Source organism: Zootoca vivipara, chromosome 3 (genome assembly GCF_965207765.1).
Source record: "Zootoca vivipara chromosome 3, rZooViv2.hap1.1, whole genome shotgun sequence".
Taxonomy (NCBI): Eukaryota; Metazoa; Chordata; class Lepidosauria; order Squamata; family Lacertidae; genus Zootoca; species Zootoca vivipara.
Genome location: NC_142586.1, coordinates 79,629,754 through 79,643,946, shown reverse-complemented (window position 1 = coordinate 79,643,946; position 14,193 = coordinate 79,629,754).

Here is a 14,193-nt window from a genome sequence, read left to right as displayed (position 1 = left end):
GTAGTTGCTGAATTAGGCGGTGCTCTTTTAAATTTCTTTTCCCTCCCACTTCCCCCCTCCTTTTCCTCTTGTGGGGATTTTTATATTGTGGAAACTAAATTGGCATGTGCTGTTTTATCCAGAGTGTCAAACCTTGAGGAAAAGTAAAAACCGCTTGTCTCTATTTTGGTTCTACTCAGGGTGCGTGCGTCTGTGTGTACATTTATTTTACCACTCCTGAAATTGATACTTTGCAACCTCCTTGGTAGGAGAGGGATTAACAAACAGAATACTGATTAGAATCTAATCATCTTTAGATCTCTTGGTGGCACATGACTCTTAATCTCAGGGTTGTGGGTTCGAGTCCTGTGTGACGGGCAAAAAATTCCTGCATTGCAGAGAATTGGACTAGATAATTCTCATGGTTCCTTCCAACTCTCCAATTCTGATTCTATGAAATCATAAACAAACAGAGCATGCACACAAGAAAGAACAGTTTTCTCAGACAAGTTAGCCCTTCTTTGAACAGTTAATATAGACCCAATTGTAGAGTTAGGACCTTTTTTGGGGTTGATGTCAAGAGCAGCGATATACTACGAGGTATAAATTCACCTGTCTTATCTGCCTCATTAGGTTCCATGGAGATCACCCTGAAGCTGTTCCTCTTCCATTCACAAGGGCTCACAAGGGTGACTAGAAAAATAGACTGTCATTTTTGCCAGGGATGCAGAACTTATATGAATTCATGCCTGACTATTGGCCATGCTGTCTGTGGCTGATGGGAGTTTAACAACATCATCTGGAGAGTGACAGGTTCTCCATCCCTGTTCAGTTTCGTCTTCATGGTCTCTTGCAATGAGCAATAATAAGTCTTTGTGTTCAAGCTTAGAATCTAAAAGACATGGCACAAAAGGAAAGGTTATTAGTAAGGAGGAGGAAGAAAGCAAACTCGGACCCCAATTCTTACTTACAAAGTCATTAAAATTGCTCTGATCCATAGGGCTGGGCCCAGGCAAACCTCAGCACCTTGGAGAGGTACCTAGATGGGGGTTTCAGGACCACACTTAGTGATCCTGCAGCTCAGGCAGAGCATGCAAGTTGTCTCAAGCAGTTTGTGGACCAACCAGCATAGCCTGGTGGAGGAAGTGCCTCCTCAGGATTCAGGGAAGGAAATCCAAGCTCTGGTGACTGCAGACCAGGGATCATCTCCATCTCCTCCTCAGGGCTACTGTCTTTGGAGGACTTCCTCCAATTGACTCCTGACCCAGGACCATAACAGTAATGAGAAGCTGGAATAGAAACAGTTCAAGAAGGAGACGCTGCTGGTCTCAGGTGAACCAATGGAACCAATCCCTTCTCTCCTTGTGCTGCATGGGATGGCAGGGAGGGAGAAATCAGAGGGCTTCTCACCAGAGCTGGTGGCGATGCTGTTTCCCTTCTCTCTCCGAGTATGTTTCAGAAACATCTATATTTCTCGTTATTATGAGATTTCAATGTCATATCAACACATAGTATCAGGATACATTATTTTACTTTTTAAAAATCTCCTATATACAGTATATCCCAGAGCACACCTTTGAATTACAGGTGCTATTTCAGGTGTTGGGGAGGAAAGGTGAATTTTTCCTCCCCAACACTCTCCTCCAGTCCATGAAATTGGATCCTTATTTTGCCTAGGCAGGAATTGTACTTTGTAACTCTTCTTGCCACAAGGAGTGGCCATCATTCATCATTTCCCTCATTCCCTTAAAACAATGGTGTGAAGCCACTGGCGTTTCAAAGAGTTTTCTTGCCACACTAGAGGGATAAAGCTGCACACATTTTGTTCATTCCACTCTGTGGTGAAGGGCCATAGGTCAGCGGTTAGAGAGCATCTGCAGTGCATGTTCAACCCCTGCTTTCTCCAGGCAGGGCTAGGAAAGGCTCCCTGCCACAAACTCTGGAGATCTGCTACCAGTCAGTGTCGACAATGCTGAGCTGGATGGCCCATTGGTCTGACTCAATAGAAGGGAGCTTCTGCTGCTCCTGTGTTCGTCTCATGTTCTTTGAAACTTACTTCTGTACAAAAGACAGGAATCAGCACCTTGTATGTAAAAGAATAGTGGTGCTGGCGGCGCTGTGGGTTAAACCACTGAGCCTAGGGCTTGCCGATCAGAAGGTCGGTGGTTCGAATCCCTGCGACGGGGTGAGCTCCCGTTGCTCGGTCCCAGCTCCTGCCAACCTAGAAGTTCGAAAGCACGTCAAAGTGCAAGTAGATAAATAGGCGGGAAGGTAAACCGCGTTTCCGTGTGCTGCTCTGGTTCGCCAGAAGCTGCTTTGTCATGCTGGCCACATGACCTGGAAGCTGTGGATTGTGCTTTCATGACAACATGTCTATAGCAAGAGGGACAGACCTGCCCAGTTGCAGCAGTGCTGCCTAACAGTAGCATAAGTACATAATAAGAGCCTGCTGGACCAGGCCAATGGCCCATGTAGTTCAGCATCCTGGTCTCAGTGGTCAACCAGATGCCTGGGGGAAACCAGCGAGCAGAACAGGGAACCAAGAACCATCTCCCCTCCTGGGGTTTCCAGCAACTGGTATTTGGGAAAGCATTGCAGCCTCCAATACACACATACGTGTGTGTGTGTGTGTGTGTGTGTGTGTAGACACACACACACATATACACAGTGGTGCCTCTGTTTATGAACACAATTTGTTCCGAAAGTCTGTTCATAAACTGAAGCGTTAATAAACTGAAGCAAACTTTCCCATTTAAAGTAATGGAAAGTGAATTAATCCATTCCAGATGGGTCTGCGGCATTCGTAAACCGAAAATTCATAAACCGAGGTGTTCATAAACCGAGGTTCCACTGTGTGTGTGTGTGTGTGTGTGTGTGTTCATCTCCAATGTTTAACAAAACCGCTTGACCGATTGCGTTCAAATTTTGACACAAAGTCAAATGTGACTACGAGAGCAAGCCCATACCGTTTTTAAAGACAGATGTCACACCTGGGCCAGGTAAAACCCCAAATTCCACGTGTTCCAGAACTCACAAATCAGATGAAAGTACATGCTGGGAAAACCAGGTTGCAAACCAGCACCTTCTAGTGGTGGCTACACTGGTACTGCACCTATAAAACTTTCCCTCTCAACAGCACCTTGGCTCCTGTTTACATACTAGGCCAAAGCCTTTACAGACTAGGCTGAATGGAGGTACTGAGTTGCCTGGGTGGGGGTTGGGGGGAGGAGGGGACGGGATACGTCATGGGTTGGGACATGGTGGGGGGAATCACAGGGATAAGCCAGGGGTGTGGGGAGGAGGGGGCGGGATACGTCATGGATCAGCACAGGGTGGGGGGGAATCACAGAGATACGCGTAAAACAGTGGGACTCTGAAGGTGAGCGGAGTCTGAAGGGGGACTCTGAGCCTCCATTTAACAGACTGAGCCACAGCAATGTGTGGCAGGGCCAGCTAGTCCCCTTATAAAAAATGATGGTGCCAATATAACTGGCTTTGAGAAAGTGAAAATGCATCTAGAGCATCAATTCAGCATAGACCAGTCTAGTGTCACTTCTGTTGAGCTTCCTCTCTATCATTTCTGTTAGGAAGTAGCAGCTGGCACATTCTTGCCTCTTCCCAGTCTACCACACTCCATGGCTGCAGGAGTCAAATGTGACTCATTGGAACAAGAGTGACTTTGGTGTCCACCGCTAAAGACTTGTTTGTTCTGGCTGACTTTGGTGAAGGAGTCTGGGTCAGAAAACTGAAAGTCTTTCCCAACCCTACAATTGTACCAATCTCTCTCTCTCTCTCTCTGTGTGTGTGTGTGTGTGTGTGTGTGTGTTTTTGGGTTGTTTTGCAGCCTCGAGCAATACTTGAGGATGGAGATTTATATGCTTAGACTCTGAGGCTTAGAGTATACTTAGCAAGTCGCCTCAACCATGACTGCTACCATGGATGGTGTTTCTTGTTTAAAAATATAAGGGCTCTGCCAGAGTTCAGCACTGGAGTATTCTGTTGATTTTGCCGGTTACGTTTTGCACATGTTTAACAGTGCAATTGCATGCACTTTTAGTCAAAAGTAAGTGCATATAAGTTTAATGGGACATCCTCTCAGGAAGGTTTGTAGGGCTGGTAGCCAAATCCCTCAAAATTTGGTTTAACTTGGACTGAAATGCTGATTTGGTCAACAGATTTAGATAAAATTTGTTCTAATCTTGAAATGAACTTGTATGACTAGGTTGTGGTGTATTTTAGTCTGTATTTTTTTAAAATAATAATTCTTATTACAAAATTGAAATAAACACACACGCACACCCTAAAAATAGTTTAAAGCATGGGAATCTAACCCCCACATTAGCAGTCTGATCTGCCCCCCACAAAGCATTTCCCCACCTAGACTCCTATAAAACTCTGTTATGGTGACTGCAAAAAGAAAAAAAATAATAATAAAAAGTAAGCCCAGCTCTGTGATTAGCTGAGCCCAAGCACCCTGATAGGAGGAGTACAAGATGCCACCTTAGGGACTCCAGTCTGGATTTGTGTAGGATTTACTCCTTAGCCGTTTCTTCTATGTTCCACAAGGCAGCGGGTTTGTAGGGTTGCAACCTCATAATTTGGACAGTGTCCATATGTGTTTTTAAAAAACTCCTGATAAGGCAGGAAATAAAGCAAACTGCACCCCCTTCAGCTCATTCCCTCTGCTGTCCAGTTAACCTCCTCCCTGCCATATTTGAGACTAGCAGGCTATAGCAGGCAAGGGCTGGGACATGTGTCATGGCTATAGTTGAACTGGCTGGAAGGAGGTGTGACTGTCTTTCTTTCTGCTTTAGCAGGAGATTAAAAAGTGCATGAAAGCTGTCTGGGATGTGAGGTTAGAAAAACAACAGCAGAGATTCCTATGGCAAAGACTAGGTTGTAACTCCATGTGATGCATCTGCATGGCGTTATGAATCAGACACAGTACAATTATGCAAGGTCAGGATCCTCTCTGTCTCTCTCTCTTTCACACACATGCGAACAAAAATCTGCAGAAAGTTTTAAATAGATATGACAAAAGGGTAAAAGATGGCAGGGATATTGTGTGATATAAAAGTTATTGTTTTATAAATGATGGTGCCATTATATAGTCTAGTTATCGCAAGACGACACTGGACTTATCTGGACGGAGTTAGGTGTTTCCTGCTGCTGCTTTTCCATTCTGGTTTTTAGAGAGACAATAAAATTCTTTTCTAGCTTCTTGACTGGCGTGTCCATGACAGATGAGTAAACTCACAACATGTAAGAAATATTGCACTTTTTCTATAACCTGTATAATGAGATACTTTGCTATGAAGAAATTTGTTAAGTGTAGTACTGACCAGGCCAGGATGAATGATAAAGTGTGGGCTGCCCAAGCCGTTTATAGTATATGCAAAATGAGCCAGACTGGCCAGCCAATTTTGGAGCATTGACCAAAGCAGGATAGCTATGGTCACATACTGTATTTTAGCTATTTCCCTGACAGTTAGAGAGGTCATCTACTTTCGGTATAGAAAACTGGGGCACTGAAAATTGCAGAGCAAGCAATGACCTACTGAATCAAGTGTGTTCTGGAGAAGCTGCTTTCCCCTAGATGATGCTGGACTTTGTACTGTATTTAGAACTTGAAATGCCCACAAATTCCATGTTGTAACTTAATTACCATTGACAGCAAGAGTCCAAATTTGAATGGTGCCCATTAAATTTGGAATCAGGAAATACCATAGGGTAGAGTTGGGGTGGTGTTGGTGTTCTGGGGTCTTTTTTGCTTCTGAGGAAGTTTGTGTTCTTTATAGACCACAAGCGTCTTGTTAAACCGTTTGCAGCTTAGAATGAGGGTGCCAACTTCAGAGGCCACTGTGGAGAGAGAAGTCAGGCTGGGTGTTGCCTGCTTTTTATATGGGCTTCAAGCAAAACTTTACTAACCATCTGCATTGATGGGTGAAACATTTTCCTCAGTTAATCCTTTAGAAACCTTGTTTTGACAAACAAGGTGTAAAATGATGCCAGATTGCATTTGATCCTAAATTTGCCTAGGCCAGGGTGTGGAATCCTCTTAAGGGTGCCAAATCAAATGTAAATAAGCTTATTTTATACAAAACAAACAAGGGATAACAGAGTGTAAGAAAACAGAAGCAAAGGTTCCCAGGTTTTTTGTTTTTGGCCAGTGGTCACATGTGGAAAGCAACATAGGTGTCAGTCACAAAATAGCTGCTCTATGGAATGTGGTATAAGACAAAATAGCTGCCATATCTAAAAGAGCACGAAAAGGGAAAGGAACATTAAATGAGGGGCAGAACATGTTCAGTGTAAGAGAGTCCAAGCCACTGCAAATAGGAACTGAGCAGGAGGAACAAACAGTTTCTCCCGCATTGTGGTAATTTGTGGGGATATTTACTGAGATCTTTTGTAGGCACCAGAGGATGTCCTGGTGGATGCTGATGTCCCCATTGACACCTGGCTGGCAACCTGTTGACCTCTTACCAGAATCCAAAAAAATACTTTAGGCATATCCAACAGCTTGTGTGTGTTTTGTTACATTTTTCATTGGTTAGTAATCCTCATGACATATTGAAAGCTCTCTGTGGACAAACGCCGGCCTGAAAGCAAGATGAGCGCCACAACCCCGTAGTCGCCTTTGACTGGACCTAACCACCCAGGGTCCTTTACCTTACCTTATGATGAACTGCTTGTGGACCTCCCCTCAGTTTCAAAAGTAGTTAATTAGTGTCTGACAAATTAAGCTCACCCAATGGACTAGAATGTGGCGTAAACCTCCCTTTAAGTCCATAGCAGCCAAATAAGGAAACTCACTCTGAAACTCACCTGTAGGTGGTGCTTAACACCATGGAAACTGGTGCTGATACACCCAGGAACCTCTCCAAGATGATGGAGAGGCTGCACCTCCATAGGCACATACCTCCACATGTCGTGGGAATGCCCTAACATCCAATCCTTCTGGACAGCAGTCCTACAAGAGATATGCAAAATAACTAAACAGGTATTAGAACCTACCCCGGAAATGGCCCTACTGAACATCTTCCAAGATCATAATGACCACTCACATTATACAGAGCTTATAACCCAACTACTCTCAGCAGCCAGAAGCCTCATAGCCAGAAACTGGAGAGACATGTCAGGAGTAAACATGGAGCAATGTTATCAAATTGCATGGGAAACGGCCTTACTAGAAAAGCTAACCAATAAAGTGAAACTCACACAGGGACAAATAGAAGAGGACGCCTTCACCCCAATATGGCTCCCTTTATCACATACACGGCCCAACAAGACAACAAGAAGAATCCACCAACAGCATGCAAATCAATCTGGCTTACCTGACCTAACAAGCTCTTCCACACTCACAAATGCAAACAAACCCCACTGTTGCCAACCATACTCTGCCCCCCAATACCTCTCACTACTGACACAAAACCCCACAGGCACACTGCACAAAAGAATATGCCTCACCACACCACCCCTCCTCTCCCCCCCCCTTCTTCCCCAACCTTATACTGTACTAAACACTAATGTCTCACAACAAATGTAACTGATTTGTAAGAAATATTGTACAGCCTGAAAAAAGAGACCAGTCGTTCTTTTGTAAACAAAGAAAACCTTTTAATTTTTTAAAAAAGAAATTTCTAAAGAGTTGACCAATCTTTCGTCTAACCAACTAAGGGAACATTCAGCGGTCTTCAATCAGGACTTCAAAACTAAGATTTGATCTTACTATATTATTTCCCACTGAGCAATAGCTATTCATTCTCTCTCTCTCTCTCTGCCCCCCTCCCTCTCCTACCATTATACACAGCGAGGTGGCTGACTTACACAGCTGATTTTGGCTTGATTTATTATTGCTGCATTTTTAATGTTAAGGAGGGACTGGTGGGATGGTCTGTCTCAGGTGCCAAAATAACTTGGCTGCACACAGGTACTCTGCTCCTTGTCTTGGAGGGGAGGGTGCCACTTGCTGCTTTGCTTCAGGCAGCAAGATCTCTTGGGCCGGCCCTGCCAGTGGTATAAAAATATTTGCTAACCAAGCATTGCACAATCATACAACCACAAGGAGTTACATAGTGCAGGTCCTCTAAAATATGGGGTCCTTCTGCCTTAAGTAATCTTACGTAGTGCTCAGGCAGTTAATCAGTTGCTGGTGCTTCCCATGGTGTTGAACCAAAGTGGAAGAACACAAAGCTAAGAAGAGGTTTTGTGGTTCACAGCTGAATCTGAGTGACTTTTACAGTTTGCTTTGCCCTTTGCTGTAAACTAGGCTTATGAAATATAATTCCAATAATGGCCTCCGTTGTACTGCTCCTCAAAACTTTTCCTACAGGGCTTCTGCTGAGATTCCGTGTGGCACCAGCCTGTCAAAGCAGGTAGGCAGTGCCAGCAACAACTACTTAGTGCCTGCTTCCATGAAACTGAACAGATCCTCTCTGTGGTGTGTTTGTCCCTGGCTACTTCATTCAGTTCTCTAGGGATTAAACAAAATGCAGATTTTCTTTTTTTTCCTGGAGGGAATACGCTGGAACTGCAGTACAGCACTGGCACTTTTGCATTTCCAAATAGTTTCTGCAGCCAGAACTGCCCATGTCATCAAATGGCAGATTAATTTATTTCTCTCTCCTGATTTTGAGATAGCTGGAGCCCTTCAAAAGAAGCCACATCTCCCCCACTCCTCCTAAAACCCACACACTTCAGCTGAGAATGCAACCGACCGTAGTTTTCCTAACCGATACGGAAAAGGGATTTATTTTTCTGAGAGCTATACTATATGCCATGGACAACCCACGTAGGTTGTCTGTAATGGTTTTATGATCACGGTTTTATAACATGGCTCTCATGGGAGAAATAGTGTCCGAGCTGATCACATAAACTGCGCTTGAAATACTGGCTGTTTCTAGTCGAGAGTACATACAGGCCAAGTGTTGTTTGAGGAACCAGCTTGAGATCTTAATGAATGGTTGGCACAATCAAAAGCAAAACTCGACACTGGAGGCTCCTTCTTTCAAGATCTCATCAATATTGCCAAGTGTGTGCCTTGCTTTCATTTTGGGTGGCCCTCCTGAGCTCAGAATAGCTCGAACCTTTGTGAAGTGGGAAAGCCTGAATAATTCCTAACAGATAAAAGTGGGGAAGATGTTGAGGGCTTTTTGTGTTTTCTCTCCGTTTAACGGTCGCACTGCATAGTGGATGGAATGGCGTGTGAAACTTACTGTGCCCTTATATAATGTGCTGAAGGTAGGACATGCCCTCCACTATTGTAACACAATCTTGGTGATGATAGGCTGTTTCCGGGAATAAAGCTACGATAGTGCAGTCCGATAAACCAGGACAAATATTTCTAACAGCCTTCCTGGAAGGTTGGGGATGGAGGGGTGGAAAATGTTCCTTTCATTAACTTCCTTAGGTTTGAATCCAAGCCTGATTTGGGGCAATTCCCCTCTCCCACATCCTTCCCTGGCTTGTGTCCCATTCTTCATGGCCGTTGTCTGTTCAGAGAGGGGGTAACACAAGTGCCTGCAGAGGAGAACAAGGGAGATGAAACTCTGAATGAACTTTCTTATTTCACTTTAAGTGGTTTATTAAGAGAAGCAGCTACGTTGCTAAGTGTCCACGCAAACATTAGCCCCAAATAAGTAGCCATCTTGCCCTGACAAGTTGCACATAATCAAAAGTAAGTCAGAAAATATGAGAACGGGCAATGAAGCCAAATCGTTAGTGTGAGCGACATGAATGAGGCCCAGCATCTGTTTACAAAGCTAATAATATGGAGTGGCACATGAACAAAGAATGTCTCCCATTCTCAGTTTAAATTCCCTTTAAGATACTTAGAGAGATCAAAAAGAGTTTAAAAGCCTTCTTTGAAAGCTCACTTTGAAAATACCTGTTCCTTTGTTAGGTCTAAAATGCTGAACATAGCTGTCCAAATCTTGTTAGAGAGATAATGCCTTCTAAATATGTCCCTGACCATCCTGCTCTGACACCGGCCTCTGGGCAGTGTCTTACCAGGTAAGTCCTCTGTTAGATCATTCTGATAAATGCACAGCCAAACTATGGAGAAACAGAGGCCCAGTGGTGACACAATGGTGTCACCATGCTCAATCCTCTCTGGGCTAGGACAGAATAAACCACAATCAAAATTTCCCTAAATATTAGACCATATAATGCCAGTTGGCATCTGTCTGTCTCGAGAAACAATGGAAGAGGGCACCATCAGGGGTGAAGCCAAACCACTAGAGAGTTACAGCGCCTGCTGTGGCTGTAGAGACCAATGCAGGAGAGACATGTTTTAGTGCAGCTTGGGCAGATGATGGCATCCGGTTTCGCTGTTGCCCCTTAAAAACCAACATTTATTATGGACTTTAATGGACTCCAGTCCATTAGTATGAAGCCTTAACCAGAGCTGTATTTTTCCTGCACGGGTTCACTGAGAGTACAGTATGGTGAATCAGCCATCTTGGGCACAAAGGTTCAACGTCTCTATATTAAGTGAGCATAATTTGTTCATGCTTAGTTAATTCAGCCCCTCTGCTATCACCACCTCATATGAACCCCGGGAGATCTTCTAAACAGCATTAATGTGAAGTCTTCCAAGTTGCTTCTGTATAATTGGAAATCCCTCCCACACCCTTAACCTCATCTCCACCTTGCCCCATTCATAAGGACAATGGCACTGCAGAGAAGCCATTCTTAGAGGAGTGCTATGATGAGCTCTACCAGTTTAGTTTGTCAATGGCGGTCAACAGTCCATAGCTCTCAAACCCTGGACAGGTACACACAGCTAGTGTGTCTTCGGAGGCTTTTTGGAGGAGCTGTAAAAACCTAGGCCTAGCCTAAGGGTGTTTCACGTTACCACCTTAGAAATTATCCCCTGCTCCACTGGTTTGTTTCACAGCTCACTCACCCTCCCACCCAGCCAGCTGTCCACATCAGCACAGCTTAACTAATGTCAGATCTGTTTGTTTGTATACACACCAGGACGTGTTGGCGAGGCAGGGATGTCTAGAGAGGAATCAGGAACAGCTTTAAGGATTCCAATTGGTGTGAAGGTGGATTGACCTTTGCTGCCTCCAGCACAGCTTCTCCCCTGTAGGGATGGGGGTTAAGGTTGGGGCGGCACCTGTAGAACCAGCACTGGGAATCTGGTCCTCTTGCTGGTATAATCATGACACTTACCAGTCCTGTCCTGTCCAGGTAGCAGCAATGTTGCTGGTGGGAGGATGGCTCTATGGCTGTTCCCACCCCATGCCCACTGTCTGAGATTAGCCTACCTAATGAAGGAATCATGTGCCAGGACAAACCTATCCTCTAATCCACTACGTTTACAGCACTTAGGGGCAATAATGCTGTTTCAGCAGATGACAGTGTCACTCTTGCTGCAAAAAAAAGTACTGGCGTTGTGCTCCCCTGTGTTCCTCCTCTGCTAAACATGATATAAAACTTTAATTTTGATGGTTTGTTGGGTCATACCTTGTGTGCTTTGTTGCAATATGAATTGTTCAGCTCCCTCAAGGAATGAGATCTAATGACTTGATAAATCTTTTCTTGGGTTGTATTATTTAAAAAAAGGACAACAAACAAACCTGTTAAATCAATCAGGAGAAGTCAGGAGAGTTTCCCCTACTTAACCCGGACTCCTGCTGATTTTCTATACAGCTGAGCAGACAACCTTGTCACAACATTATAAGGCCAATTAACATCTCGGCTGGATAGGGGAACCATGCAGTGACTTTTTCAGCAAGCCACAGACATTCTGGCAAGGCACACCAAGACTTATTGAAAGAAGCACCTTTATTCTGAGAAGGGCTAGGAAAACTCCCCTGACGTCCTTGTGACCGTATATTAAATCAGAAGTGAAGTATTACTCCATATATGCACTTGTGGGTGGAAGGAAGGCCCATATACAGTGCTTAGGGTAAAAGCAACTTGTCAATGCAATTATAATCACCCTACTGATGTTGAATAGGGCTGAGGACTTTAGAAAGATTGGGACAAATATGGTGTCAGGCTATTGCCCTCATGCCCTGCTTGTGAACATCATATAAGGCTCTGTGAGAAACAGGATGTTGGACTAAGCAGTGCTTTGATCCAACAGATCTCAGGGGAAACCTGCTCTTTAGTGCTAAATTGGAACAAACCTCAGTCCAGAGAAAACTCGAACTGCCATTTGCTCTGATTGAACACAAAATATAAGTTTTTCTCAAGGGAAAGTAGCAGGCAATAGGAAGTATGGCTGAGTCCTCAAAGGTGCTCATGGCAAATGTTTCACCTTTCTATTTACCACCTTAAATGCTGAAAAACTAAGCCCATTGTTAATCTTACTCCTTTTCTTTCATGTTTTATATTAATATTCCACAATTACCTTACCTCCCAATAGTCTCCCATCCAGGGAACAGATCAGATCTGCACCTTTTTTTAGCCCCAGCACTTAGAGAGTAGCAGGTGTTCCCTGAGCCCAAGTAAATGTTGCATTTACTAATCTACTGACTAAACCAATTAAAGTTTGCAACTATGTTTGTAGGTGAGGAAACTCAAATAACACCCATCTAATCTGGCTGGGGAAAAGATAATTTAGTGGAAAGAGTTGCAGACATGTTAATTAAAATAACTAGTGACCCTCATCGTTTGCATTGATTTAGGGAACTCAGTTAAAAACAAAAGTCATTATACCTCACATGAAGTCTCCACGGAGAAGGTCAATGGCTTTAGGCCTCTTTCTGCAAGGAAAATGGCTAAAGAATTAATTTCTGAGCACCAGTTAAGATTAAGCCAGTCACAAGGCATCTTAATCACAAGACTTTTTTTTTGCACAGCGAGGGTCATGCTTGGAGCAACATTCTAAGGGAAGCTGATCCAAAACCCATCTATTTCCTTGGTCCAGATGGGACAAAGAGGTGTCTGGCTTCCAAAAAGTGACAGAGTTGAATTAAAAATAGCAGAATTGGAATTAAAAATACTAAATTAACCACCACCATTACTACAAATCCTTGTAAGAAAGTTGGGTCTGTAACATAGATGAGCTGAAGTTGTGGTTCATAACCTCCTTCTCCTTCCCACCTTAGAAACAAAAGCTGCATTTCTTAACAGATGACCTTTTTTGATTATTCACTAACAGCAGTTGGCCTGAATAGCTAGGGAAATGTTACATAAACCATTGCTGTGAGTGCACTGTTGAATTGAAAGGAATGCCATTCCTGAAGTTTAATTATAGCCCAGCACATCAATGTGGTGTCCATCTTTGTTCTCTCTCTCTCTCTTTGGATTGCCAGTGAAATGTCACAGCTTTGGCTTTTGTGGAGGTCAAACACCAGCCGCACTGTTAAGTTAAACAAGGAGGGCTTCTCAAGCAGCCATTGTTCAGAGATTCTTTCCAGGAGGGAGGTGCCGCTGACCAATTATCTGCCCTGTTCCCAAATACTCCAAAGCACTTTTACACTCTGCTTCTTTCATTAATTGGATTATTTGTTTTCAAGTATCTTGCTGAGAAAGTCAAATTGTCCCACGCCTGGTTAGCAAAAGCCTAGGATAATTGTGATTGGTTTGAAATGGTTTTAAGTGGGATGAACAGAGCATAGAGGTCTGTTCTGGTTCCTGAGCCTGCTGTGACCATTTAGTACATGCTGGGCTTATCCCCAGATGCCAGGGTATCTGAATCAGCCATCCTATAGTTTAAACATCATGCTTTGCACACATGTTGACCCACTTTTAAAGAAGAAATGAATCCAGTCAAACTACTGGCAGGACTTCCAAAATTAACCACATCAGCACTGTGGAGAACACCAGCCCTGTGTGTCCCCCCACCGCAAATGAACAGCGTTTAGCACAGAAATCACAGCCCCAACATTAAAAAAATGTAAAAAGTATGCAAATTAAGCAATGGTGGCATGGAGACACAGCACAACTTAATTGCTGTTAGAGAGGGAAAGGGAGGAATTGGTGATGGCAGGAACAATAAAATGGATAGGTATTGATGGTGTGGATAAGTGTTGATGCAATAATGTGGGAACATTGGGAAGCATTGCAGAACAACTGATAAAGTGGGGTGTGGATGATCTGGTATAAATGTATTTCAAATGCACTATTAATGCAATCAGCAACATGTTGCTACATACGTCTACAATAAAGCCGCAGTCTGGATGGGTCCTACTGCTATTTTATATATTGCTGTCCTTGCCAGGATCTAATTCTAGTCCTCATTTTCTACCGGTA